Genomic DNA, 27,334 nt, shown 5'->3' on the forward strand with positions numbered 1-27,334 from the left:
AGGTATGCAAATATTTTAATTTTTTATTTCACAACTAAAACTAAAGTAAAAAGTTCATATAAACATAGGTCCGCAAATGTTTAGTTACGGAATTACGGCTAATAAAAGATTTTGCTTGAAATGGAGCAACTTCCTCAATATGAAGCCATCGAATATCAGTACGAGGTTTAAGTGAAGCCCGATTTCCATTTATTTTGTTGTTCTTGGTCTGGTGAATCTAATAAAACATGTCCCAACGTGTATCTGCAGTAGTTTTCCAGAAGATCCTGAGAAGCAAAGACGTAATTACGTAAAATTTTTTATTTATTTACTACTTCGCCTTTTTTTTCAAAAAAAAAAAATTCCAGACAACTGCGCTCTAAGAAACACAGGGTGTATCAAAAATTACCATCCAATTTCAAAAATTATAACAATTATGTTATTTGAGATAAGTTCGTGAACAACTTAGTGCTGAAAATAGCAAATTCTCGAGTTTTACTTGGTTTCCGCCAGGTAGCAGCAGTCTGCGCCCATTTCAGTTCTGGTAAAAATGGTGTCGGAACAACAGAGAGCGTTTCATGTTATACGTTTTGCGCAGTGCTGGTCAGTAATAACAGTTCATCGTGACTTTCGTACTTCGTATAGTGTGGGTCCGCCTACAGCACAGAGCATTAGATGATGGCATGAACAATTCCGAGAAACAGGTTGGTTGTGTGAAAGAAAATCGCCGGGCCGTCCCCGAGTGTCTGACATAGACGTCGAACCTATCCGCCATAGTTTCACAAGGAGTCCGCAGAAGTCCGTATGACAGCTCAACATGCCCAAAATGTCCATCTGGCGTGTGTTGCGTCGACGTTTACGCACGAAACCATACAAAATTCAGCTACTGCAAGCTCTTCGTGAAGGTGACAAACAACAACGTGTTGAGTTCTGTAATTTCGTTCTCAGGAAGATGGAGGATGACAGTTTTCTTTCACGTTTCGTGTTTAGTGGCGAGGCAACATTCTGTTTAAACGGAAATGTGAACCGTTATAATGTGAGAATATGGGGTACGGAAGAACCACACGAAGTTTTACGACATGAGAGAGATTCACCAAAATGTAATGTATTTTGTGTAGTTTCACAGGAAAAGGTGTATGGTCCACGTTTCTTTTCCGAGAACACTGCTACGGGAAGTTCATACCTTGATATGCTTCAGAACTTTCTTTTTCCACAATTGGAGACTGATTCGGACGACTTCATTTCCCGACAAGGTGGGGCACCGCCACACTGGCATCTGAAGGAGCGGGAATTTTGAAATCAAAGCATTGCTGAATGGTGGATCGGTCGCACTGCACCAAACGATTAAGCCTTACATCACTGACCTTCAAACTAACAGGACCTGACTGTATGTGATTATCTCTTGTGGGGGTTTATAAAAGATTCTGTTTGTGTGCCTCCATTACGAACAACAATGAAACAACTTAGACATCACATAACAGCAGCTGTGGAAGCTGTAACTCAAGACATGCTCGCTGTAGTGTGGGAAAAATTTTAATATCGCTTTGGCATATGCTGTACTGCTCAAGACGGGTATATTACACACCTATGTAAAAGCATGAAAAAAAAGTTTTTTCTGTTTCCCGTTCCCGCTCCTCAAAAAACAAAATTCGTGGTATATGTTTATTAGTTTCAGAAATATAGACGTGCCACATATAATGATTGTTTATGAAATACCCTGTATAACGTTGGCAACTGGGTGCTGACTCGAATAGGGGCGATCTGCTAAACACGATATCATGAAAACAAAGATAGCACAGAGATGTTGGCGAAGAAACGAGCCCACCGCAAGATCGATCAAAATGTTATGATAATTATTACAAAGCGTAGGAATACTTTTCATGACCAATATTGTGACAGGCCATTGATAATTAATAACTAACATGCTCTTCGGGCTGATGTGTCAAATGAAAGCTATAGACGTTCGTAAACACTACAAAAGTAATATTACACGTATTTAACTTGCTCTATTTTGTAGCAGTACGGTTGTATAAATGTGCCAATACTCTGAACTTGCCGCAGCTGCACGTAATAAAGAGTTAGTTTGAGTTATTTAGTTGCATGCGTAATCATAATTGATGGTGATACCGTAATTAATGTTGAATGCTATTTCAGTCTATGTTTACTGATTGATGAAAATGGGCGTTAGTGAAAATACTAAATAAAAAAGTAAAAGATGCATTTTATGTAACGTCTTAGAGAATAAATGAACAAATGGCAGATGGGCGCTCCTCTTACATGAGCGATACATAATCCTATTTCTTTAAGTAGCATAATTCTTGTGTGTACAGAACAACTTACTTGAATATGATTTACATTTTTGTTAATATCTTACGCAATATTGCAGTTCTCATGTTTTGAGTGGCCATAAAATGACCGTGATACGTAAGGATATTTTTAATTTAATTATTTTGAATTTAATGTAAAGTACGTATGTAGGACAGCCTTAAATGTGAATATTGCTCAGAGTTAAACGTCATGTCCGTGATACGTGACGCCACAGAGTGCGCGTGAATCACTGCTCGTGTTGTCTTTGCTTCTTTCGTTTCTTTCGTTCTATGGTGTTTCGTCGTTTGAGTTTCGGCAGCTTGCTGGCTTGGAAGGACGTTCCGGTAAATCTGAAGAGACATCTGCTCTGCAATATAGCCGTGCGATTTAGCGGGAACTATTTCTGGGTGTGGAGTGTGGGTTTCCCTGAATTTACTGAGCTCTACCCCACACTTTCGCTTCGTGCAGGATTTGAAGTACCCTGAACACAGATTATTTTGGAACACTTGTTGGAACTTTAGCTTCGTACTTGTGAGAATGAAGACAGAAGTGAACTTATAGGTTGACAATTATTCAAGTATATGAAATGAAATCGCCATAACTTATCAACAGTTTGCGTTGAAAGTGCAGGGTTGGCAGATGAGCGTGATGGGGACTAGTACGTGCATGCGTTTGGTTTGGCCTAGCCATGAAGCACACTTTAATTTTCATGGGTTCGTCGATAAGCAAACCTGGCTCATTTGGTGGACTGAGAATCCGCATTCAGCGATAAAGAAATCTCTCAACCCTCACCGGGTCACGTAGCAGTCGGTGCGATAGTCCTTTGGTGACTATCAAAAGGTACGTGAAGGTTTTGAAAAATGATATCATCCCCAATATCCAAAGTGACCCTGATTTCGACAAGATGTGGTTCATGCAAGATGGAGCTCGACACCATCGAAGCAGGAGAGTGTCTGATGTCCTGGAGGAGCATTTTGGGGACCGCATGCTGGCTCTGGGATACCCAGGGGCCCCTGGCATGGACCTCGACTGACAGCCATATTGTACGGATCTGAACACATGCGATTCCTTTTTGTGGGGCTATATGAAAGATAAGATGTACATCAAGAACGACAAGATCATTCCTTAGCTGAAAACAGCCATTCAGGAGGTCATCGACAGCATCGATGTTGCGACACTTCAGCGTGTCCTGCAGAATTTCGCTATTCGTTTGCACCACATCATCGCCAATGATGCCAGGCATATCGAACATGTCATGAGCTAAATTCGAATATTTGTAGTGGCGTTTACGTGTCTAGCAAAGTGCGTGCACGCCTGGTAGTTTGTGACCAATTTATGATTTTTCTCATATGGTTTAATAATCGTCACCTTGTAGATTATTTTGCTACAGCTGATGTTATTGGTCGTATGTGATGATGAGCAGTGAACGATGTTTGGTATCGTGTTCTGTAAAGGAACAAAGTTTCTTGAAATGTTTGTACAAAGTAGTATGGTATTCTGCCTTAAAGAAGGTCTTGTCGTTGGTTAAGCCTCTTTCACTTTTTTGCAGTGAACACACAGTGCGTAGTCGGGCGATCACTCTGTTGTATAAGTAATTCGAAAGCCAAGATCACATAAATACTGTTTACTGGGTAACCTGTTTCAACACAGGAAAGGTGCCATCATTGAATCTGAATCTAGCTTGACATTTATAATCCATTTTTATTTAACGATACATGAGGCAGACCAGCTGATATAAAATCATTGTCACAAAAAAATTAAAACCATCTGCTCTCATGGTCATTCTTTTCCATCAGATATGTAACACTGAAGTCACAAGATAAAACTACATATCTGATGGAAAAAAATGACCATGAGAGCAGTTGGTTTTTTTATTTTATTTTTTGTGACAATGATTTTATATCAGCTGGTCTGCCTCATTTATCGTTATATCCAAATGGTTTATAAATGTTAAGCTACATTCAGATCCGATGATGGCACCTGTAGTGTGTTGAAACCGGTTATCCAGTAAATAGTAATTAAGCGGTCTTGGCTTTTGAATTATTTCTCTTCCACTTTTGTCTGTCCATTGCCAATCTTTTCATTTCTGGATATTCGTCTCCTTTGATATTGTCCTGCATTTGATATAATTTTGTTCACCTTTCCCTTTTTCCCTCCACCATTCCTTCAATTCCTTCCTTCAATAAGCAGTCCCTCCTCAAACAATGTCCAATCCAGTTCAGTTTTCTCTTTCTTATGACTTTCAGCATGTTTCTTTCTTCTCCAACTCTCCTCAATACTTCTACATTCCTTACTCGGCCTTCCAATTTCACTTTTTCCATTCTTCTCCATATCCACTTCACTAGTGCCTCCATCTCTCATCTTCCTTTCTCGATGTCCAGGTCTCCGCACTCCACAGTGAAATGCTCCAGATGTAACATTTGGAAAGTCTTTTCCTCAGATCTTTGTTCAGTGGTCCGCAAAGTAATTTTTGTTTTCTCTTGAATCCTTCTTTTGTCATTACAATTATTTTCCTAATTTCCATACATATCATCCATAATTAGACTTCCCAAGTAATTGAACTCATTCACTTGCTCAATTTCCTCATCCCCTATCTTCATATGGCATTTTCTCCCCTTTCCTTCAGTTACCACGCATTTCGTTTTCTTTTTATTAATCTTCATTCCGTATCCTTATAATTTTGTGTTTAGGTCATCTAACATTTCTTCCATCTCTCTTGCACTCTCTGCCCTCACAACTATGTTGTATGCAAATCTTATACTGGTTTGATAAAAAAAGATCTGCATGCACATGTTTTGCGTCTATGCTGCACTTCTGCACTTTATTTATGATTATTTGTTAATGGCATTGCTTTGAATACACACTCAAGTGAGATCACCATTCACTGATATTTCATTAATATCAATAAACATTCATGAACGTTGAACTGTAATGCTATTGCGTTAGTTAACGTTATTACCCATACTGATTTATTTGTACCAGTCATTTATCAGTACTTCACCAAACAGCCCATAAATTGTTAGAAAATAAATCATTTCTCATCTGCACACCAACGCAATAAAACGTCAGTGTGCGACCAACCTCTGTGACACATAAAGGCGAACCAGCCCGTAGTGCAGGTCTGATATTCTGGCCTGGCTGCCAGAAGATACGGAGGAGACACATTTGTAAATAAAATGTACAGTTTAGAATTTGGACATCGAACAAGAAATTTTTTTATACGTAAATTCACGAATTCTTTAGAAAGTCAGGATATATAAAGATTTTTATTCTCAGCACAGAACTTAATAATTGGAAAAATAAATTATTTAACGAAGCCATTCTATTCTACTTTTTGCAAGTCCTGTAAACAAAAGACAATAACCTGCATGATTCAACGAATTTGAAAGTTAAAATCTATATGCTGACTTCACACAAAATCCTGAGTAGTTTTTTCCTTCTGTTAAATCAGCTAAAGTACTAAAGCCATATGTCCTGACACTACGGACTACAATGGCGTCGAAACGAGGTATAACAGCTGACATAGTAAACCTTGTTTCCAAATAAATGTCCACTGGACAGAGATATAACTGAAATAACTCTACAGAGGAATAGCCACTGGACCTGACAGAATGTCAGTACATTTCTATGTAGAGTATGCAAAAGAATTTTCTCCTCTTCTAGATGCAATGTATCGTGTATCATTTGAGCGGCGAAGCGTTGTAGATTTGGAATTCTCTCTTTACAGTTTCTAGTTGTATTAGGGATAGATAAGGAAATGTAACGTTATCTACAACTTGTACAGAAACTGGACTGCAATTATAAGTGTCAAAGAACATGAAACCGTAGCTTTGAAGCCTACAGCGTATGTAATTAAATCTACACATTAATCGTCCTGTGAAGAAACCAAGGACAAATTGATAAAGGAAAAAAAAACTAATGTAGAAGAAATGTAAAATTTAAGGCTATCAGACGAAATATTAATCATGTCAGAGACAGCAAATGATTTGAAAGATCAGTTGAACATAATGGATATAGGCCTGAGAAGAGGTTGTAAAATGAACATCAATAAAAGTGTGACAATAATTCTGAAATTTCGTCGAATTAGATGAAGTGACGAGTAGAGAATTAAGTTAGGAAATGAGTCACTAAGGATAGTTGCAAAACTTTGTTATTCGGACAGGAAAAGGACTGTTGATTCCCCATGTAGATGCGATATAAAATGCAGATTGGAACATCATGAAAGGAACTGCTAAAAAGGAGGAGTCTATTAAGATCCGATATCAGTTTAAGTGTTAGTTAATGGTATCTGCTACGAGTGCAGCCGTGAGTATAAGTGAAACGTGGATGATAAATAGTTCAGACAAGAATATAATAGTAGATTTTGAAATGTGGTGCAACGGAGAACGTTGGAGGTTAGATGGGTAGATAGAATAACAGATAATGAGTTACTGAATCAAACTGCAAGAAAAAGAAATTTACGTCACAACTTGAATGAAAAAAGAAATCCGTTGATAGGACATATCATGATACATAACATAGGAAAGTGGGGGAGGTAAGAGTTTCGGAAGTAAATCTAATACTGAATACTGTAAGCAGACCTAAACAAATGTAGGTTAGAGAAGTTATCCCGAGATGCAGAGTTTTGCACAGGAAATATAAGCGCGGAGAGCAGCATCGAAGCAGTCAGTATTCGGACTAACGGCCATGGCTACAGCTCAGTGATGCTGTGAAGTAGATTAATGTGGGTTTAGAGACAGCTCTGATATCAGACGACCTTGCACATGTTGCCTCTGGTGGCTGCCAGCATTATCAATAGATTGGGCTTCGCTAGGCGTGCCCTACACCTAAACAGAACTGGGACGAGAAGATTGGTACAGCTGATTCATGAACATAGAGCAGATGGACCTCGGGCAGTAAGATGCGTTGTGAAATACCTCATGACACTGGCAGCAGAAATAGGTCTTTGCTAGGATAAATCCATACAACAGGTTTCCCTGCCTAAATACTATCTGCAACAATTTAAAAAAATTTCAATCAATGACACTTAAGACAGATTCTAACACATCTTCTACATGTCGTAAGGAAAAAGAGACCACTGATAAAAGCAATACAGGACACATCACAAACTTAACAATCATTCATATAAACATGCATTAGATACAAAATAAAATGTAAAAATTTGAAGCTGAGTTTAGTCGTTGAGCTGCGCATTACTGAGCGTTTGTCAAGAGACACAAAAATCGAATATGCAGTATTGTCGGTGCATGAAAGGACACTCTTACTGAATGACTACTTCAAATGGCGGAGAGTCACGTATATATTTCAGAAAAGGATCATACACTCCTGGAAATGGAAAAAGGAACACATTGACACCGGTGTGTCAGACCCACCATACTTGCTCCGGACACTGCGAGAGGGCTGTACAAGCAATGATCACACGCACGGCACAGCGGACACACCAGGAACCGCGGTGTTGGCCGTCGAATGGCGCGAGCTGCGCAGCATTTGTGCACCGCCGCCGTCAGTGTCAGCCAGTTTGCCGTGGCATACGGAGCTCCATCGCAGTCTTTAACACTGGTAGCATGCCGCGACAGCGTGGACGTGAACCGTATGTGCAGTTGACGGACTTTGAGCGAGGGCGTATAGTGGGCATGCGGTAGGCCGGGTGGACGTACCGACGAATTGCTCAACACGTGGGGCGTGAGGTCTCCACGTTACATCGATGTTGTCGCCAGTGGTCGGCGGAAGGTGCACGTGCCCGTCGACCTGGGACCGGACCGCAGCGACGCACGGATGCACGCCAAGCCCGTAGGATCCTACGCAGTGCCGTAGGGGACTGCACCGGCACTTCCCAGCAAATTAGGGACACTGTTGCTCCTGGGGTATCGGCGAGGACCATTCGCAACCTCCATGAAGCTGGGCTACGGTCCCGCACACCGTTAGGCCGTCTTCCGCTCACGCCCCAACATCGTGCAGCCCGCCTCCAGTGGTGTCGCGACAGGCGTGAATGGAGGGACGAATGGAGACGTGTCGTCTTCAGCGATGAGAGTCGCTTCTGCCTTGGTGCCAATGATGGTCGTCTGCGTGTTTGGCGCTGTGCAGGTGAGCGCCACAATCAGGACTGCATACGACCGAGGCACACAGGGCCAACACCCGGCATCATGGTGTGGGGAGCGATCTCCTACACTGGCCGTACACCACTGGTGATCGACACTGAATAGTGCACGGTACGTCCAAACCGTCATCGAACCCATCGTTCTACCATTCCTAGACCGGCAAGGGAACTTGCTGTTCCAACAGGACAATGCACGTCCGCATGTATCCCGTGCCACCCAACGTGCTCTAGAAGGTGTAAGTCAACTACCCTGGCCAGCAAGATCTCCGGATCTGTCCCCCATTGAGCATGTTTGGGACTGGATGAAGCGTCGTCTCACGCGGTCTGCACGTCCAGCACGAACGCTGGTCCAACTGAGGCTCCAGGTGGAAATGGCATGGCAAGCCGTTCCACAGGACTACATCCAGCATCTCTAGGATCGTCTCCATGGGAGAATAGCAGCCTGCATTGCTGCGAAAGGTGGATATACACTGTACTAGTGCCGACATTGTGCATGCTCTGTTGCCTGTGTCTATGTGCCTGTGGTTCTGTCAGTGTGATCATGTGATGTATCTGACCCCAGGAATGTGTCAATAAAGTTTCCCCTTCCTGGGACAATGAATTCACGGTGTTCTTATTTCAATTTCCAGGAGTGTAGTTTGAAGCAAGAATGACCTTAGTACGGTAAGTGAAGAAAAACTCTCTGATCTATTGACTATTGCATGGACAGGACCACATAACGCCAAGAAATTAATCAGCGTGGGTTTGTCTCAATCTCCTGGAGAGAGTGTGGACATTTTTCTCAATAAATTAGCAGAAGTACTTGCAAAAATTGCAAGTACAATAGTCTACATGTTGTTGTGTAAAGACATAAACATACACACAGGTATCATAAATGAAACTAGTAGCATCCTCAGAAATATCGTTCAGAATTTTGGGATATCCCTGTTGGTCAATAATACAGCAATGGTTACTACAATAATGGCATCAGTGATTCATCATGTGGCCAAAAGTATGGACAGGGAAAAGTGTGACATAGCTGTACAAGATCTTGGTCTATCAGAGCGTTTCTGTCAAATAACAGTAAAAACGGGTATGGAGAATTCTCTAAATTGCAAGTTTATGGAACACAATTATCAGAAATCATAATACAAGATTTTCCAAAAGAACCAACAAACCAAACTTGGGATGAAGTGTATTGAGAAACGAATGTAAATGTAAAATCGTCTAAATTCTCAACACTTAAATTGGAGTTTCAAAAGACCTTTTGAAAAACATCTAAATCAGTAAAAAATGTCTCACAAAAACCAATGGATAACAGCAGTTGTTAAGAAGTACTTCCAAATCATGTGTACCTCGGTTATATTATAAACAATCATAATGAACCAGAATTATTAAATCTTTAACGCAGTTGCTAAAAGATTTACAAAACGTTGCTAACTGCTGCAAAAAGGCATAAGTGCAATTTTCTTTCTACATCATCAGAGCAAGAAGCTAGTAAAACTATGCATAAGTAAAATATAAAAGGTCAGTAGGATTAGGCGAAGTAACAATGTGTATACTGAAACACTGCACAGAGAATATACAATCTCCCTTAATAAACATGACAGACGAATTTCTTCACATCAGGAAATATCCAGAATGTTTAAAACTGGTAAGAGGTGTACCCCTACTAAAGAGAGGTAAGCAGAATGTATATGTATGTAGAAAATTAGTGGCCCATTTCCCTGTTGTAACCATTCTCGAAAATAATATAAACTCTTACAAAAGACGGATTAATGAGTTACATGAATAAATACAAGATTTAAGTGAATCATTGCTGTATTTCGAAGTAGTATGATTACAGACCCCCTCACCCCCCCCCCCCCACCATGAACCATGGACCTTATCGTTGGTGGGGAGGCTTGCGTGCCTCAGTGATACAGATAGTGGTACCATAGGTGCAACCTTAATGGAGGGGTATCTGTGGAAAGGCCAGCCAAACGTGTGGTTCCTGAAGAGGGGCAGCAGCCTTTTGAGTTGTTGCGAGAGTCTATATGATTGACTGACCTGGCCTTGTAGCACTATCCAAAACGGCCTTGCTGTGCTGGTACTGCGAATGGCTGAAAGCAAAGGGAAATGGGAAACTCCAGCGGAATTTTTTCCAGAGGGCATGCAGCTTTACTGTATGGTTAAATGATTATGACGTCCTCTTGGGTAAAATATTCCAGAGGCAAAATAGTCCCCCATTCGGATCTCTTGGCGGGGACTACTAAAGAGGACGTTGTTATCGGGAGAAAGAAAACTGGCGTTCTACGGATCGGAGCGTGGAATGTCAGATCCCTTAATCGGGCAGGTGGGTTAGAAAATTAAAAAAGGGAAATGGATAGCTTAAAGCTATACACAGTGGGAATTAATGAAGTTCGGTGGCAGGAGGAACTAGACTTCTGGTGAGGTGAACACTGGATTATAAACAAAAAACAATTGTGGGTAGTGCAGGAGTAGGTTTATTGATGAACAAAAAATAGGAGCGCGGTAAGCTACTTTTAACAGCTTAGTGAACACATTATTGTAGCCACGATATACACGAAGCCCACGCCTACCACAGTAGTACAAGTTTATATGCCAACTAGCTCCCCAGACGACGAAGTGACTGAAGAAATCTATGATGAGATAAAAGAATTTATTCAGATAGTGAAGGGAGACGAAAATGCAATAGTCATGGGAGACTGGAATTCGACATTAGAAAAAGGAAGATAAGGAAAAGTAATAGGTGAACATGGAATGAGGGTAAGGAAAGAAACAGGAAACCGCCACGTAGAATTTTGCACAGAGCATAACTTAATCGTAGCTAACACTTGCTTTATGAATCATGAAAGAAGATTATATACTTGGAAGAGGCCTGGAGACACTGAAAGGTTTCAGAAGACAGATATTTAAGAACCAGGTTTTAAATTGCCTGCCATTTCCATGGCCTGATGTGGACTCTGACCACAATCTATTGGTTATGAACTGTAGCTTAAAACTGAAGAAATGGCAAAACGGTAGGAATTCAAGGAGATGGGAGAAGTTGCAGAGAGTTTCCGAGAGCGCATTGGGGAACAACTGATTACAATGGGGGAAAGAAATATAGTAGGAGAAGAATGGGTAACTTTCAGAGACGAAATAGTAAAGGCAGGAGAGGAAATCCTTGGGTAACAGAAGAGATATTGAATTTGATGACAGGAGAAAATATAAAATACAGTAAATGAAGCTGGCAAAAAAGAATACAAACCTCTCAAAAATTGGGGATATGACACTGCGTGAAGATTTTGGCAGAGCATATAAAGATCTAAGTGGAAACAAGGCTCCACGAGTAGACAACATACCATTAGAACTACTGATAGCCTTGCGTGAGCGAGCCCTGGCAAAACTCTACCATCTGATGAGCAAGATGTATGAGACAGGCTAAATACCCTCAGACTTCAAGAAGAATGTAATCCCAAAAAAAGTAGGTGTTGACAGGTGTGAAAATTACCGAAGTATCAGTTTAATAAATCGCAGCTGCAATATGCTAACACTAATTCATTACAAATGAATGGAAATACAGGTACAAGGCGACCTCTGGGAAAATAGGTTTGGATTCTGTACAAATGTTGGAACACAAGAGCCAATACAGACATTACGACTTATCTTAGAAGATAGATTAAGGAAAGGCTAACATACGTTTCTAGGATCTGTAGACTTAAAGAAAGATTTTGCCAATGTTGACTGGGATAATCTCTTTCAAATTCTGATGGTGGCAGGGTTAGAATAGCGAAAGGCTACATGCAATTTTACAGAACTCAGATGACAGTTGTAAGAACACTGAGCAAGCAGTAAAGGAAACAAAAGAAAAATTCGGAGTAGGAATTAAAATCCATGGCGAAGATATAAATACTTAAGGCTTCCTAAGGACATTGTAATTCAGTCAGAGACAGCAAAGGACCTGGAAGAGGAGTTGAACTGAATGGGCAGTGTCGTGAAAGGAGGGTATGATATCAATGATATCAATGAAAGCAAAACAAGGATAATGGAATGTAATTGAATTAAATCGGGTGATTCTGAGGGAATTAGATAAATAAATGAGACATTTAAAGTAGTAAAGGAGTTTTGCTATTTGGGGAACAAATTAATTGATGCAGGTCGAAGTAGAGGGGATATATAAAGTAGACTGGCGATGGCAAGCAAAGCGTTTCTGCAGAAGAGAAATTTGTTAACATTGAGTATAGATTTAAATGTGAGGAAGTCGTTTCTGAAAGTATTTGTGTGGAGTGTAGCCATGCCTGGACGTGAAACATGGACGAAAAATAGTTTAGACAAGAAGGGAATAGAAGCTTTCAAATGTGTTGCTACAGGAGAATGCTGAAGATTAGATGGGTAGACCACATAACTAATGAGGAGGTATTGAACAGAATTGGGGAGACGAGAAATTTGTGGCACAGTTTGACTAGAAAGGACCGGTTGGCAGGACATGTTCTGAGGCATCAAGGTATCACCAATTTATTATTGGAGGGCAGCGTGAAGGGAAAAAATTGTAGAGGGAGACCAAGAGATGAATACACTAAGCAGATTCAGAAGGATGTAGATTGCAGTAGGTTCTGGGAGAAGAAGAAGCTTGCACAGGATAGAGTAGCATGGAGAGCTCTCTACTTCGACCATCAACTGTTATTTTGCTCTTTTCCTAATATTATTCCCTCAGAATCAGCATATTTAATTCAACTACATTTCATTATCGTCGTTTTGCTTTTGTTGTTGTTCATATTATATCCTCCTTTCAAGACACTGTGCATTCCGTTCGACTCCAGTAGCAGGCCCTTTGCTGCCTCTGACAGAATTACAATGACATCGACGATCCTCAAAATTTGTATTTCTAGTCCATGGATTTTAATTCCTACTCCGAATTTTTCTTTTGTTTCCCTTACTGCTTGCTCACTATACAGATTGAATAACATCGGGGATAGGCTACAACCCTGTCTCACTCCTTTCTGAACCATTGCTTCCCTTTCATGCCTGTCAATTCATATAGCTGCCATCGGGTATCTGCACAAATTGTAAATAGCCTTTCGCTATTCTATCCCTTCCACCTTCAGAATTTGAAAGAGAGTATTCCAGTCAACATTGTCATAAGCTTTCCTTTCCTTAATCTATCTTCTAAGATAAGTTGTAGGGTTAGTATTGCCTCACGTGTTCCAACATATCGAAGGAATCCAAACTTATTTTCCCCGAGGTCGGCTAGTAGTTGTGTTTCCATTTGTCTGTAAAGAATTCTTGTTAGTATTTTGCAGCTGTGACTTATTAAACTGTTAGGTCGGTAATTATCACATCTGTCAACAACTTATTTCTGTGGGATTGGAATTATTGAATTCTTCTTCAAGTCTGAGGGTATTTCGCCTGTCTCATACATCTTGCTCAGCAGATGGTAGAGCCTTGTCAGGGTTGTCTCTCCCAAGGTTATCAGTAGTTCTATTTGAAGGTTGTCTACACATGGGGCCTTGTTTCGACGTAGATCTTTCAGGGCTCTTTCAGACTCTTCACGTAGTATCATATCTCCCATATTATCTTCATCTACATGCTCTTCCATTTCCTGAATATTGTCCTCAAGTGATCGCCCTTGTATAGACCCTGTACATAGTCCTTCCTCCTTTCTACTTTCCGTTCTTTGCTTCAAACTGGCTTTCCATCTGAGGTCTTGATATTCATACAACTGGTTCTCTTTTCTCCAAAGGTCTCTTTAATTATCCTGTAGGCATCATCTATCTTATCCCTAGTGATATATGTCTCTACATCCTTACATTTCTCCTCTAGGTACCCTTGCTTAGCCATTTTGCACTTCTTGCCGATATCATTTTTGAGACATTATATTCCTTTTTGCCTGCTTCCTTACTGCATTTTTACATTTTCTCCTTTCATCAGTTAAATTCAATATTTCTTCTGTTACCCAAGGATTTCTTCTAGCCCTCGTCTTTTTATCTACTCGATCCTGTGCTGCCTTTACTATTTCATCTCTGAAAGCTACCCACTCTTCATCTACTGTATTTCGTTCCCCTATTCATGTCAGTCGTTCCCTAATGCTCTACCTGAAACTTTCTACAACCTCTGGTTCTGTCAGTTTACCCAGGTCCCATCTCCTTAAATTCCCACCTTTATGCAGTCCCTTCAGTTTAAATCTACAGTTCATAGCCAATAGATTGTGGTCAGAGTCCACATCTGACCCTGGAAATGTCTTACAATTTAAAACCTCGTTCGTAAATCTCTGTCTTACCATTATATAATCTATCTGAGACCTTCCAGTATCTCCACGCCTCTTCCTTGTATACGACCTTCTTTCATGATTCTTGAACCAAGTGTTAGCTATGATTAAGTTATGCTCTGTGCAAAATTCTACCAGGTGGCTTCCTCTTTCATTCCTTTCCACCATTCCATATTCACCTACTACTTTTCCTTCTCTTCCTTTTCGTACTATCGAATTCCAATCACCCATTACTATCAAATTTTCGTCTTCCTTCACTATCTAAATAATTTCTTTTATCTCATCATACATTTCATCAATCTCTTCATCCTCTGTGGAGCTAGTTGGCATAAAAAGTTATACTACTGTGGTAGGCATGGGCTTCGTGTCTATCTTGGCCACAATAATGCGTTCACTATGATGTTTGAAGTAACTTACCCGTGTTTCAAATATTTTAGTCATTATTAAATCTAATTCTGCATTACGCCTATTTGATTTTGTTTTGATAACCCTGTAGTCACTTGACCAGAAGGCTTGTTCCTCCTGTTACCGAACTTCACTCATTCCCACTATATCTAACTTTAACCTATCCATTTCCTGTCTTAAATTTTCTAACCTACCTGCCCAATTAAGGGATCTGACAGTCCACGCTCCGATACGTAGAACGGCAGTTTTCATTCTCTTGATAACGATGGCCTCCTGAGTTGTCCCCACCCGGAGATCCAAATGGGGGACTATTTTACCTCCGTAATATTTTATCCAAGAGGACGCCATCATCATTTAACTATACAATAAAGCTGCATACCCTTGGGAAGAATTATAGCTGTAGTTCCCTTGTTTTCATATACATTTAATTTCACTTAATGATTCCTTCGTTTTTGACAAATAATTTCATTCTGTTTGAATTTAACTAAATGCCTGTCTCGGTGTAAAGTTCGAAGCAACCTCTGCTGTTGCTCTGTGAAGTATGAGTAATCTTGCTAGATGACCTCAGAGTAATAAGTATCTTTAAATTTTGTGATTATGTAATATGTATAATTCTTTAATGACCGACTTCTGTAATTTTTCTAGAGGTCGACTTTGTTTGATGAATTCGTATTGTGTGCTAGATTGTTTCATTTGGCCACCCGGTCCTTACCCATCCAACCGAGTTCCCTGCTGTCTGAAGTATTGTACGCAAGGGATAAACCGAATGAGGTAGCACTGTCTTTAACCGACTGGTCTGATATTCGGGAGGGTGGATGGTCCGCTCTTCATCCTCCCACCCTAATTTAGATTTTCGTGGTATCCGTAAATCATTTTAGGTAAATGCTAGGTTTGTTCCTACTATGAGGCCACGGCTAACTACTTGTCACACTTTTTCCATTCTACGTCTGTAAGCCTCTAATGTCTCTATCAGTGAATTTCGTTCACTTGTAGTTCTTAAATTGTAATACCAAGACGTGTCCGATATGCCTGTAAAAAGTGATCTACTAATAAAAAAAACTACTACTACTGCTACTAGCATTACTACTACAACAATTACACACAAATGCTAAAGTACTCTTACATACCTGGACAATACATGCATGGCACAGTGATCACGAGTATTCTGGACACAGTGTAACATATTCGTCTGGGCTTATTACCTCATTCGTTCCTCAGTTTATCAACATTCAGAGGTACACTTTTCAGTCCTTCCTTGCCTTCTACAGATAATGGTCGACCTATCGTAGTCGGTACGTAGCACGCCATACAGCTATAACTACTGTTACCAAAATCATACCCAGTATCTGAGCTAAGAGGCAATTGCTACTAAATTTGTGGATGGGGAATGTGTGGAGAAAGCGAAGCACAATTTATTAGGCAAGAAACTAAAAAATTATGAAAAACCGTTTATCAGTGCCACAGTGCCGTGTCAATCTCTGCTATAGCGATTATGGTTACTTCTTCAAAGTGGGAACAAACCCAGTACAGGCGCAATAGATTTATTTCTATTTTAATCTGGTCCTGAGTTATTAAGTCCGTATCTAAGCATTTAATGGTTGGGGCCATACTTCCTGACAGACTTCAATGAAGTGTGGAAACAGAGATCTGCAAAAATGCAGATGCTGGCCGGTGTGGCCGTGCGGTTCTAGGCGCTTCAGTCTGGAACCCCGTGACCACTACGGTCGCAGGTTCGAATCCTGCCTCGGGCATGGATGTGTGTGATGTCCTTAGGTTAGTTAGGTATAAGTAGTTCTAAGTTCTAGGGGACTGATGACCTCAGATGTTAAGTCCCCAGAGCCATTTGAACCATTTTGAAAAATGCAGATAATCGAAATTAGTTACAGACTTATTAGAGTCCTTCAGTTCTTTTCAAAACTCTATGAGAGTGTGGCTCGGATACAATACTGATTTGTGTGACTGACCACAACTTCTTAACAGCCGCTCAGTTTGCCTTTCGCAAAAATTTCTGTATAGAGAAAACACTACTGAATCTCAGAAACTGAACGATTGTCGAGGTAAGCAGAATTAAAGATCTCGCTGTATATATTGTGAAGTTGACAAAGTCTTTGACTGTGAGGGCCACAAAGTTCTACAGAGAAATCAATTAGATGTAGTATTAAATGGCATCCTTTCTCCATTGGTGGAGTCTGACCTACATAACAGAAATCGTAGGGTGTCGCCGGAATGAAACTGACCTCGGAATGGGGAAAAATGGCGTGCGAGGTCCCATAAAGACATCGGTAAAAGGCACACTCTTGTTGTTAATCCTCATAAAACTATGTCGCCATCCAGCGACTTTAAAGTGAGGTCTCAGACAAGCAATAATTACCTGCTGCCAACAGAAGTATGCATTTCAGATCTTAAACTAAATTAAACGCAGTGTGTATAAAATTCCTATTGCTTCGTGCGTCAAAGAGAATACTTTAGTCCTATATAAGAATTTTAAAATGTGCAAATTTTTTAAAGACGAAAGCGAGTTAGCTGAACCAGGGATGTGGTTATGTAAAGGTGGGCCGAAGGAGAGTCTTGTTTTATTAGTAGGGAAAGTAATGATTTTACTCAAAAGAGTTTAGTAATAGTCGGAGGAAAAGAACTATAGCACGCAGGCAGTGGAAGTAGTTTGAGCACCCAGGGACTAAGGAAAAGGTAAAGTAGCCAGCAAAGTAACACAGCAGCACTGTCGCATTAAAATAGAAAAATGTGTGGAGAAACCATTATTCGTTTCGAAATTATTGACAGAGAGGTAAGAAGACAGAAGGAAAGAGAAAAGGTCCAAGAACTCAAATTTCACCTGTGTATCGACGGAAACGATATAAGATTATCAAGAAGACAAGGGAAGTACGAGAAGGAACCAATAGTTATTACAGAACACGGGTATACGTTACACTAAGAGAGAATGTGTACGAAATAAAAGAGTTATTTCGTCTGAGAAATAGAGTGAACTACAGCAATGGTGCAGACTTTGATATAAAACTTGAGTGTGTACCGACTTGGTGGCTGAGCGAATGGAAAGTAATAAACTGATTAAGTATTGCACAAATTATTTGATGTCAGGACCAAAACACACGTTCTCAAAAGTGTGACATCAAATAACGTGACGCCATCCAACTTGAGTGACGGACCGTAAATTTTACGGCAACATGTGTTAACGAAACTGAACTTCTACAGACACCGTGTCATGTAGACGATGTTGTTGATATGAGAAGAGATAAAAAACGTTAAGAGGCGTCCGATGAGGGGAGCGCAGGAGACATGCAAATTGGTCTCCCCATTCGATCTAGTGACTGGGATATGTGGCATCGTGTACGTCACGTACTTGCACGCGTAAGGCTGCAGGCGTTCCAAATAGTCGTCGTTTCGAACAGCTACAGTTGTGCACAACGTTGTTGAGTAAACTTCTGGAATCAGCCTGCACATAAACTGAACATCCAGCTTTCCTCCATGTTGTTACTTAGTTTAGTGAAAACATATATGAACCCAGAGCATCTGAATTTCTTCCTGCTGGCAAACAGATGTTACGTACATTACCGCTCTGTAGAAGTGTTCCAGCAACTGTCGCCTGAAACGTCCTGGCAGATCAAAACTATGTGTCGGACCAAGACTCGAACTCGGGAACTTTGCCTTTCGCGGGAAAGTGTTCTGGCAGGAAGTTTCATCTTAGGCACACTCTGGTGCGGAGTAAAAGCCTCTATATCTACATCTACATACATACTCCGCAATCCCCCATACGGTGCGTGGTGGAGGGTACATCGTACCACAACTAGCATCTTCTCTCCCTGATTCACTCCCAAAGAGAACGAGGGAAAAATGACTGCCTATATGCCTCTGTACGAGCCCTAATCGCTCTTATCTTATCTTTGTGGTCTATCCGCGAAATGTAAGTTGGCGGCAGTAAAATTGTACTGCAGTAAGCCTCAAATGCTGGTTCTCTAAATTTCCTCAGTAGCGATTCACGAAAAGAACGCTTCCTTCCCTCTAGAGACTCCTACTCGTGTTCCTGAAACATTTCCGTAACACTCGCGTGATGATCAAACCCACCGGTAACAAATATAGCAACCCGTCTCTGAATTGCTTCTATGTCCTCCCTCAATCCGACCTGACAGGGATCCCAAACGCTCGAACAGTACTCAAGAATAGGTCGTATTAGTGTTTTATAAGCGGTCTCGTTTACAGATGAACCACATCTTCCCAAAATTCTACCAATGAACCGAAGACGACTATCCACCTTCCCCACAACTGCCGTTACATGCTTGTCCCACTTCATTGCGGATGCCTCACCTGCTTCAGTTGTCATTTAGATCCGACAAGTATACATCAAAAGCAACATTCGTTCTGAAACCACTTTCAAAACCATGCAACTCGGGACAATAATAACTACTGCTAGTAGCACCATTATTTCCATTGTCCTGTAAGAATCAGTATTTACCAAAGATCATAGCTGACAGGAGACAATGCAGGAGTTCATAATAAGAGCTGTCACGCTACAGGCAGAGGAAAATAGTTGGGAAAAGAGAAAAACAGCTCGGTCTCACTTTACTTTTTCCCTGTTTTCATACCCGCCGCTTTTAAGTGTGGACAACACTGAGAACAGGAGATTGACGGAAGATACACGCACAGTATATTCTTTACGTTGATGGAGGGAGTACGTGGAGACTCACCAGACACGTCGGGCGCCGCGGCAGCCAGTGCAGTGGTGGTCGGCAGCGAGACTCGCCTCTTGTCATGGACTGGTCTGCCGCCTCCCACCCACTCTGTCCGCAGTTTTCCTCGAGACCCCCTCCCTCCCCCCACTCCTTCCCCCCTCCCCCCTCCGCACCACCAACGATAACCCTTGCATAGGTCTGACATTCGAAGTATTTTTCCCGTCTCATCTTAGTCGAAGCACTGAGAAATCTTGCTCTTACGCAAACCCAGTAAGTGAATTCAAGTCGCGTATTGTGTCATCCAGTGGCCATACTGGCATCGTAATGCAAAGTGATGCATTTGGTATTTCTAAAATGTTTCAGCGCGAAATGCGGTCCCTCCTTTCAATCATCGCACGAACACCGAAACTGCAGAGACTGAGATGAGCGATCGCGGAACAGAGTGGCTGGAACCTCTGACTAGCAGAAAGCCACGTGGGCCACATCAGACGCTGTTTATTCCCAGCCTCAGCCCACTGCATTCTCACAGCGACGTACTTGCCCACCACGAGGTGGTCATTTCAGTCGCCTTTCCCTCTCCTTCTCCGAGATACGCACCCCGGACAGACCACTATTCGCCCTCTGGAGGCGCCTCTCACTTGCCGTCAGCACTACGTCCAGCCGTGGCAGTGGTCTCGTTCCAGCGATGCGCCCTACAATTGATGACTACATTTGTAGAGCTACAAAATTGAGAAGATCTTGACTGCTTATTTTCACTCGCTCTTCCTAACGGTCCTTGGCCTTTTCTATATCCTTCCTGTTGGACGAGAAGGGGTTCGCACCTGAAAGTGTACAAAACTGTCGATAATTTTGTGATTGAGGGGGGAACCACACGAGGAAGCTGTTTGACACCGAATTTTCGGGATTCTTTTGGGGAAGGAAGATTTAATTAGAATTTTAAGCAATTTTTATACCACTCAATTCATATTTCGAACACGTTTTGTGAATTTCTTTCAATAATTTCAGCCAAAATTAACAAAGTTAGGCTGTGATGTCAGCTGAAGGTCTTGAGTATAGTTCTCCAATTGCGTGCAGTGCAGCCATTCCGATTTTCATCTGAAATCAAAAAGTTTTTGATTTTACATTAATAGCTTATTTTCTAAGAATATGAAGCTCAGTGCAGATGAAAATAATGAATATTAAAATGTCTGCAGGCGTTGGAACAATTTACCTTGATTTTCAGGATTGTTTTTCTCTAATTAAGCAAAGAAAAATACCCTTAAAACCATGATATCATCTCACACGATAGTTGAAATATTTCGTAATTTTATAAATAATCGTACTATCAAATTTCATAATGAACGGTTCTGTACTTTTTGAGTTAGACTGCATGCAAATATAGAAAAAGTCATTTCGAGATAAAAGCGTTTGAAAAATAAATTCTCGCAAACTAGAAATTCCAGGAAGTTAACAATAATGTAAAATTCTTTCCGATCAATCTGCAATTCCAGCAGCATATAATAACCCTTCCTCTTCCTCATACGCTTCGTTTTGCGCTAGCAGCAGTACTTTCCTAATTTTCCAACCTTCTTTCGATTCCAATCAACTAAGTGTAAAATACGATGACCTGATAAAATTGCACCTATTCTGTTACTTGAGATATGTGCGTGAATAATGTACTGATGGAAAGAGAAAATACTCAAGTTTTACATGGTTCCCGCGAGGTAGCAGTCATGTACGCCCACTTCAGTACTAGTAAAGACAACAGAGAGCGTTTTGTGTTGTACGTTCTGTGCAGTGCGGGACGGTAAAGCTGTTCACCGTACTGGGTGTGGTGTGGATGCTCCAGCAGCACAGAGCATTAGACGATGGCACGAACTATTGCGAGAAACAGGTTGTTTGTGTAAAGGCGAATCGCCGGGCCGTGCCCGAGTGTGTGACACAGACGACGAAAGCATCCGCCATAGTTTGACAAGGAGTCCGCAGAAATCCGTTCGCCGTGCAACTCGACAGGTCAACATCCCCCCGATTTCCGTCTGGGGTGTGTTGCGTCGACGTGTGTGCTCGATACAATACAAAATTCAGCTAATGCAAGCCCTTCGTGAAGGTGACAGGCAGCAACGTGTGGAGTCTTGTAATTTCTTCTCAGCCAGATGGAGGGTGACAGTTTTCTCCCACCCTTAGTGTTAAGTGACGAGGCAACATTTCACTTAATGCAGAGGTGGACCGTAATGCTGCGAGAGTATGGGGTACGAAAGAACCATATGAAGTTGTACAACATGAGAGGGATTCTCCAAAATTGAATGTGTTTTGTGCAGTTTCACACAAAAAGGTGTACAGTCCATGTTTCTTTCCCGAGAACTCTGTTACAGGAAGCACATTTCTCCATATGCTTGTGAGCGTTCCTATCCCACAGTTGGAGACTGATTCGAACGACTTCATTTACCAACAGGATGGGGCACCGCCACACTTGCAATTGGAAGTGCGGGAATTCTTAAATCAAAGGATTACTGAACGATGGATCGATCGCAATGGACCAAATGATTCTCCCTTACATTACTGGCTTCCAGGTCTACGCTCCTTACTGTATGTGATTATTTCTTATGGGGGTTTATAAAAGACTGTGTTTATTTGCCTCCATTACCAACAACAATGAGTGAACTGAGACATCGCATAACAGCAGCTGTGGAGTCTGTAACTCAGGACATACTAGCTGTAGTGAGGAACAGTTTGAATATTGGATTGACATTTGCCATTCATGTCAAGGGAAGCATACTTAACACCTACGAAAAGGTATAAAAAAACCTTTTTGAGTTTCCCGTTAATGATAAAAGCGCTACGGTCGCAGGTTCGAACCCTGCATCGGGCATGGATGTGTGTGATGTCCTTAGGTTAGTTAGGTTTAAGTAGTTCTAAGTTCTAGGGGACTGATGACCACAGCACTTAAGTCCCATAGTGCTCAGAGCGATTTGATTTCTTGAATGATAAAAGATAATTCATTGTACTAGGGTCATTAAGTAAGTAATGCCCCACATTATTTTGAAAAGTCCGTTAATGTACAAAGACAAATGTCCCTGTTGATGCTTCACATTTTATGTTTGTTTTGTGCCCGGTGAAGTTTCGAACCGTTCTGGCAGATGGCAGATCCGTAGTACAGCGTGAAAATGGCATCTACATACGACTCACGTTACAAGCAGCGTGCTGTTATTGAATTCTTGTGTGCAGAAAAATGAGCCGTGTATGGCGATGTTGCAGTTGATAGGAGTACAGTTGGTCGATGCGAGAAGAAAGTTACAGCCTCAGGAAATCCAGAAAGAGAACCCCGTGATCAGCCACGCTCGGTACGTCCTGTCTCAGCCACTGCTCCAGACATTCTGAGTCGAGCGGAAGCCATTATTCGTGCCGACTGGAGCAACACAAATCGATAATTAGCTCTACAGTTGTCGGTCAGCATTGGAAATGCGTCTGCAATGATCGAGACTCTCGGATATGCAAAGAGGTGCCCACGACTGGTTGCACAAATGCTCACAGCGAACGACAACATTCAAAGAAAAGCCATTTCATCTGGAGTTTTGAGACTCACAGAGGGACCCTTCTGTCACGGATCGTTACCGGTGACGAACGCTGGGTGCGCCACTTTGTGCCGGAAACAAACAGGCCGTCGATGGAGTGGCATCATCCTCATTCACCACAAAAGAAGAAATTCATTACAACCCCCTCTGCCGGAAAAGTCATGACGGCAATATTCTGGGATTGTGATGGCGTCATTCCGGTAGATGTGGTGCCATGGGACTCAACAAGTCAAACATCAATTCATTGGCATACGTGAAGACTCTGAATAAACTCAAGAACCGTTTTTGACATGCCCGATCGGACAAGAAACCAGCAGAAATCTTGATCCAACACGATAATGCACGCCCGCACATAAGTATGAGTACCCGGGAACACATCGTCAAACTGGGTTGTGCATCATTGCGGCATCCATCCTGCCGTCTAGACCTGCACCCCCCCCCCCCCCCCCCACACTTGCATCTCTTTGCGCCGCTTGAAGATTCTCTATGGGGGACACTGATGATGACGAAAGGTCCAGTTATGCAGTGAAAACATGGCTACGCCCGCAGGACAAGAGCTTTTACCAGCGGGGAGTACATGCTCTTCCACAACATTGGGGTACAGCCAAAGATTGTGATGGAGACTACGTAGAAAAATAGGACATGAACAAGACATGTTGATGTATATTGTCACAAAATTCTGAGTCTTAACAGTATATACGTTCTGAGGAAAAAATGTGGGGCATTACTTAATGAACCAAACTCCTATATCTTTGTTAGTTTCAAAAATGTAGACGTTCCAAATCGGATGATTCTTTTTCATACACCCTGTGTAATGAAAACGACGATATAATTTGACGTGAACTGTATATTAAACATATCATAAAATGTGCAGACAGAGAGTGACTTTACGTCTTTTTCCTCATATGCAGCGCCCTTCTTCGCAGTTTGTCTGTTGCTCAGCTGGTGAGTAATTACATCTCAGTAAAGAAAAAATAAACCTTGATAGCGACTGCTGGCGGTCGGGGGCACTGGTTGACAAGCGATATGCGGCGCCTCGCCTTCGCTAAGTCGGCGGCTCCCTACGTCACACCGACAGAGCGCGGTTCACTGGAGAGGCTGCTTCAGTTCCCAGGGTTACAACATGGCGAGCGAGGCAGGAACGTAGTGGAACCCATCCTACCCCCACCACCTCGAGTGTTTGTGATATGACGTAGAAATTTAAAAAGATTAGATTATTCAAACATATGTTCATTTTGTACTGCGCATCTTTCTCGAGGGTTTGATGTATAAAATATATATGTTCGAGGATTTGTAAGACAAGTTATTCGGTCTTAAGTATGCGAAACTGGAGTGCCACGCTTCTTCACACAGCATTCATCTATCACACGTCACTGTATTTTTCTCTGTGGAATTCGATCGTGTATATTTTGCAGTGGAAGCCATCAAACGTATATTCAGGACAGTGGAAAATAAAATGTCCTCTAGTGCCTTTCTTGTTTCTAGTCATTCGGATCCACATCCTGTCCCCTCCTAAATAAGAAGGAAACAAAACAGTAAAAACAAGAGACCATCAAAACAATACACATTTGTTCAATCCTTAGGTCCCAGCATTTTTTGTTTCTAATCATGCTACAGATTTACATGCTGCGCTTTCCTTCCTGTGAAAGAATCTATTACCTCATCAAAGTCCGTCAAACGGTCTCCTATATCTAAAATGAAGACGTCGTCTTCTAACACTGTAAAAGCTGTTAAAACGCGTAGTACCCAAGACTGGTGTAGTTTTTCGATTTCATTAAGTCTACTTTGCCAGTGTCTGCTACATAAGTTGAACTGGCCTTCCCAATATTGCTGCAATTGAAAACACACACTAAATAAGGAAGACTGTGTTGGCACAAATGATCATTTTTATTTACCTCATTTACGTAAGTAACATGGCAGAGCATAATTCACGAAGTATCAATATCAAATGCCTTGTAAGGTGTCAGGCAAATCCAACACCTTCCATGAAAACCCTGACATGATAAGCAAATCCAGTAGTATGTCACATAGCTCCGAATAAATCGTGACATTAAATTAATCGAAGTAATACGAGTAACGAGTGAGCAAATGGAATACCACAGACTAACACAAGAATGCCTAAATGCATCATACCTTCCCACCGTGGGACAGACGCAGTTCCGAGGGGAGAAACGAGAACAGAAGACGAGAGCAGAACCGTGTTAAGCTCGAAGGCCCTACGATAAGGGACGGGCGGACACCCACGTCGCCAGCTAACCGTTAGGACCACACCACCCGCAAGTTTTTAGCGTGAGACTTTTTCGCGTCTCTGTTACGTTAGGACTACCCCCCAGCCCATGTTAAAAAATAGAGCCCTCCAGACGAACAGTATAGATCTTATGATAACGCTAAAAGGACCACACCAGCTGCAAGTTCTAGCGTGAGACTTTTTTGCGTCTCTCTTACGTTGTAAACTTTAAAAACATCGCCCCACCACGAAAAGTATAACGTTTCTCATTGGATGGGCAGAATATTTGTAGGCGGAGCTTAAGCTTCACATTGAGACCCTGATTGGTCAGATGAAAATACAGCCAGACAGTTTTTTTTAAACCAGTTTCGGTAAATTGAAGTAAGGAGAAGTTATGACGAGAGTTGCTTCGGAGATGGCGAGGTGAGCAGAACTGTGGTGGCCGCCGCCCCCTGACGAACACCGACAAGGTAATGAACGCACGCGATGCCGCATTTTTGAGCGCATAAGGCTTCACTCAGAACTGCAGAAGTCTCATCTGTTACATCCCCTTTTTACGTAATACTAGTTTCGATCGTCAATTAAAGCTCATGGCGTTCACATTTGCCACTTGAAGTAAAAATCTCAAACGCGATGATTTTTCTGTTATATAGTTATTGAGAAGCCACATCAGCCACTGTAATTTACGACAAGTTTGATAACTAATTAAAGATAATTAAGGGTCACTGTAGACCATTTTGATAGTTTTCTCTTTTGTGAAACTTAATTTAAACCTAGATTATAGATGTGATATGGCATAGTCATCCTTCGATCCATTGTAGAACTTGGAAACCCATTCAGGGAATATTCGTTCACATTTTTGTTTAACGCAGTTAGTTTTTACCATCCTGTATTAAAACATTTCCTTTTATCAGAAGTGCAATTTATAAACAATGTTTTGTGAGTAGAATAAAATTTCCAATGGTAAACTTAACTGCTATTTCGACGTTATTTTACCAGCTAACTAAAAATAGGAAAGCCTTGAATCCCTTCTACTAAATTTAGATAGTATTAAGATTCTTTTACAGGGAGTGCAGTGGAGCTGACGCTGAAAGCATTAAGTATTGGGTTATATCATCGCTAGTCTCATTGAACTCTTCTGAATTCTACATGTTATGTGTGGTCTGGCGTCTCCTTACCAGCAACAGGTCGCAGGTTCAAACTAGTCAATTCCCTAAAAAAAACACCAAGCGCGGTGGCCCAGTGGTTAGCACACTGGACTCGCATTCGGGAGGACGACGGTTCAATCCCGCGTCCGGCCATCCTGATTTAGGTTTTCCGTGATTTCCCTAAATCGCTCGAGGCAAATGCCGGGATGGTTCCTCTGAAGGGGCACGGCCGACTTCCTTCCCTAATCCGATGAGACCGATGACCTCGCTGTTTGGTCTCTTTCCCCAAAACTAACCTACCAACCTAAAAAAACACGCTCAGAGCGTCGTTGCGTGAAAGTGGTAGGGAGACACGATATAGAATAAACAAACACCACGCAGAATGTTGAGAGCCTATTACGCCTACTAGAAGCAGAAAGTGTTATATTAAGAACAAGTATCACGTTTCGTTCATACGCTACACTTTCTTAAGCATGAGATCGAAAAGTAGTAGTACCAAAGCTTTTATATTAATTTTGAATCGTCATATTCTTCCATATAATTTGTGTGGTGTCCCCGTTTCTTCTGCTTTCTCGTTCTCACAAAGAATCTTTTCATCACGAATTCTGTAACTATTCCTGCCATTGTGAAAACTTATTCTCAGTTTAATTTCAGTACCGCTGCCAGCACCACAGGTTCAGTTATCCCGCGTTTATTCTCCGTTCAG

General features: G+C 41.6%; 1 protein-coding gene across 1 annotated transcript in view; it reads right to left on the reverse strand.

The window, feature by feature from the left end:
* The window catches only part of LOC126442772 (ankyrin-3-like), a 109,949-nt gene extending 90,157 nt beyond the window's left edge, over positions 1-19,792 (reverse strand). The window contains exon 1 of the mRNA XM_050090802.1: positions 19,718-19,792. The gene's annotated coding sequence lies outside the window, so the exon portion shown is untranslated. The remainder of the gene's footprint in view (positions 1-19,717) is intronic.
* Positions 19,793-27,334: the final 7,542 nt, after the last annotated feature.

This window comes from Schistocerca serialis, unplaced genomic scaffold (genome assembly GCF_023864345.2).
Source record: "Schistocerca serialis cubense isolate TAMUIC-IGC-003099 unplaced genomic scaffold, iqSchSeri2.2 HiC_scaffold_1406, whole genome shotgun sequence".
Classification (NCBI taxonomy): Eukaryota; Metazoa; Arthropoda; class Insecta; order Orthoptera; family Acrididae; genus Schistocerca; species Schistocerca serialis.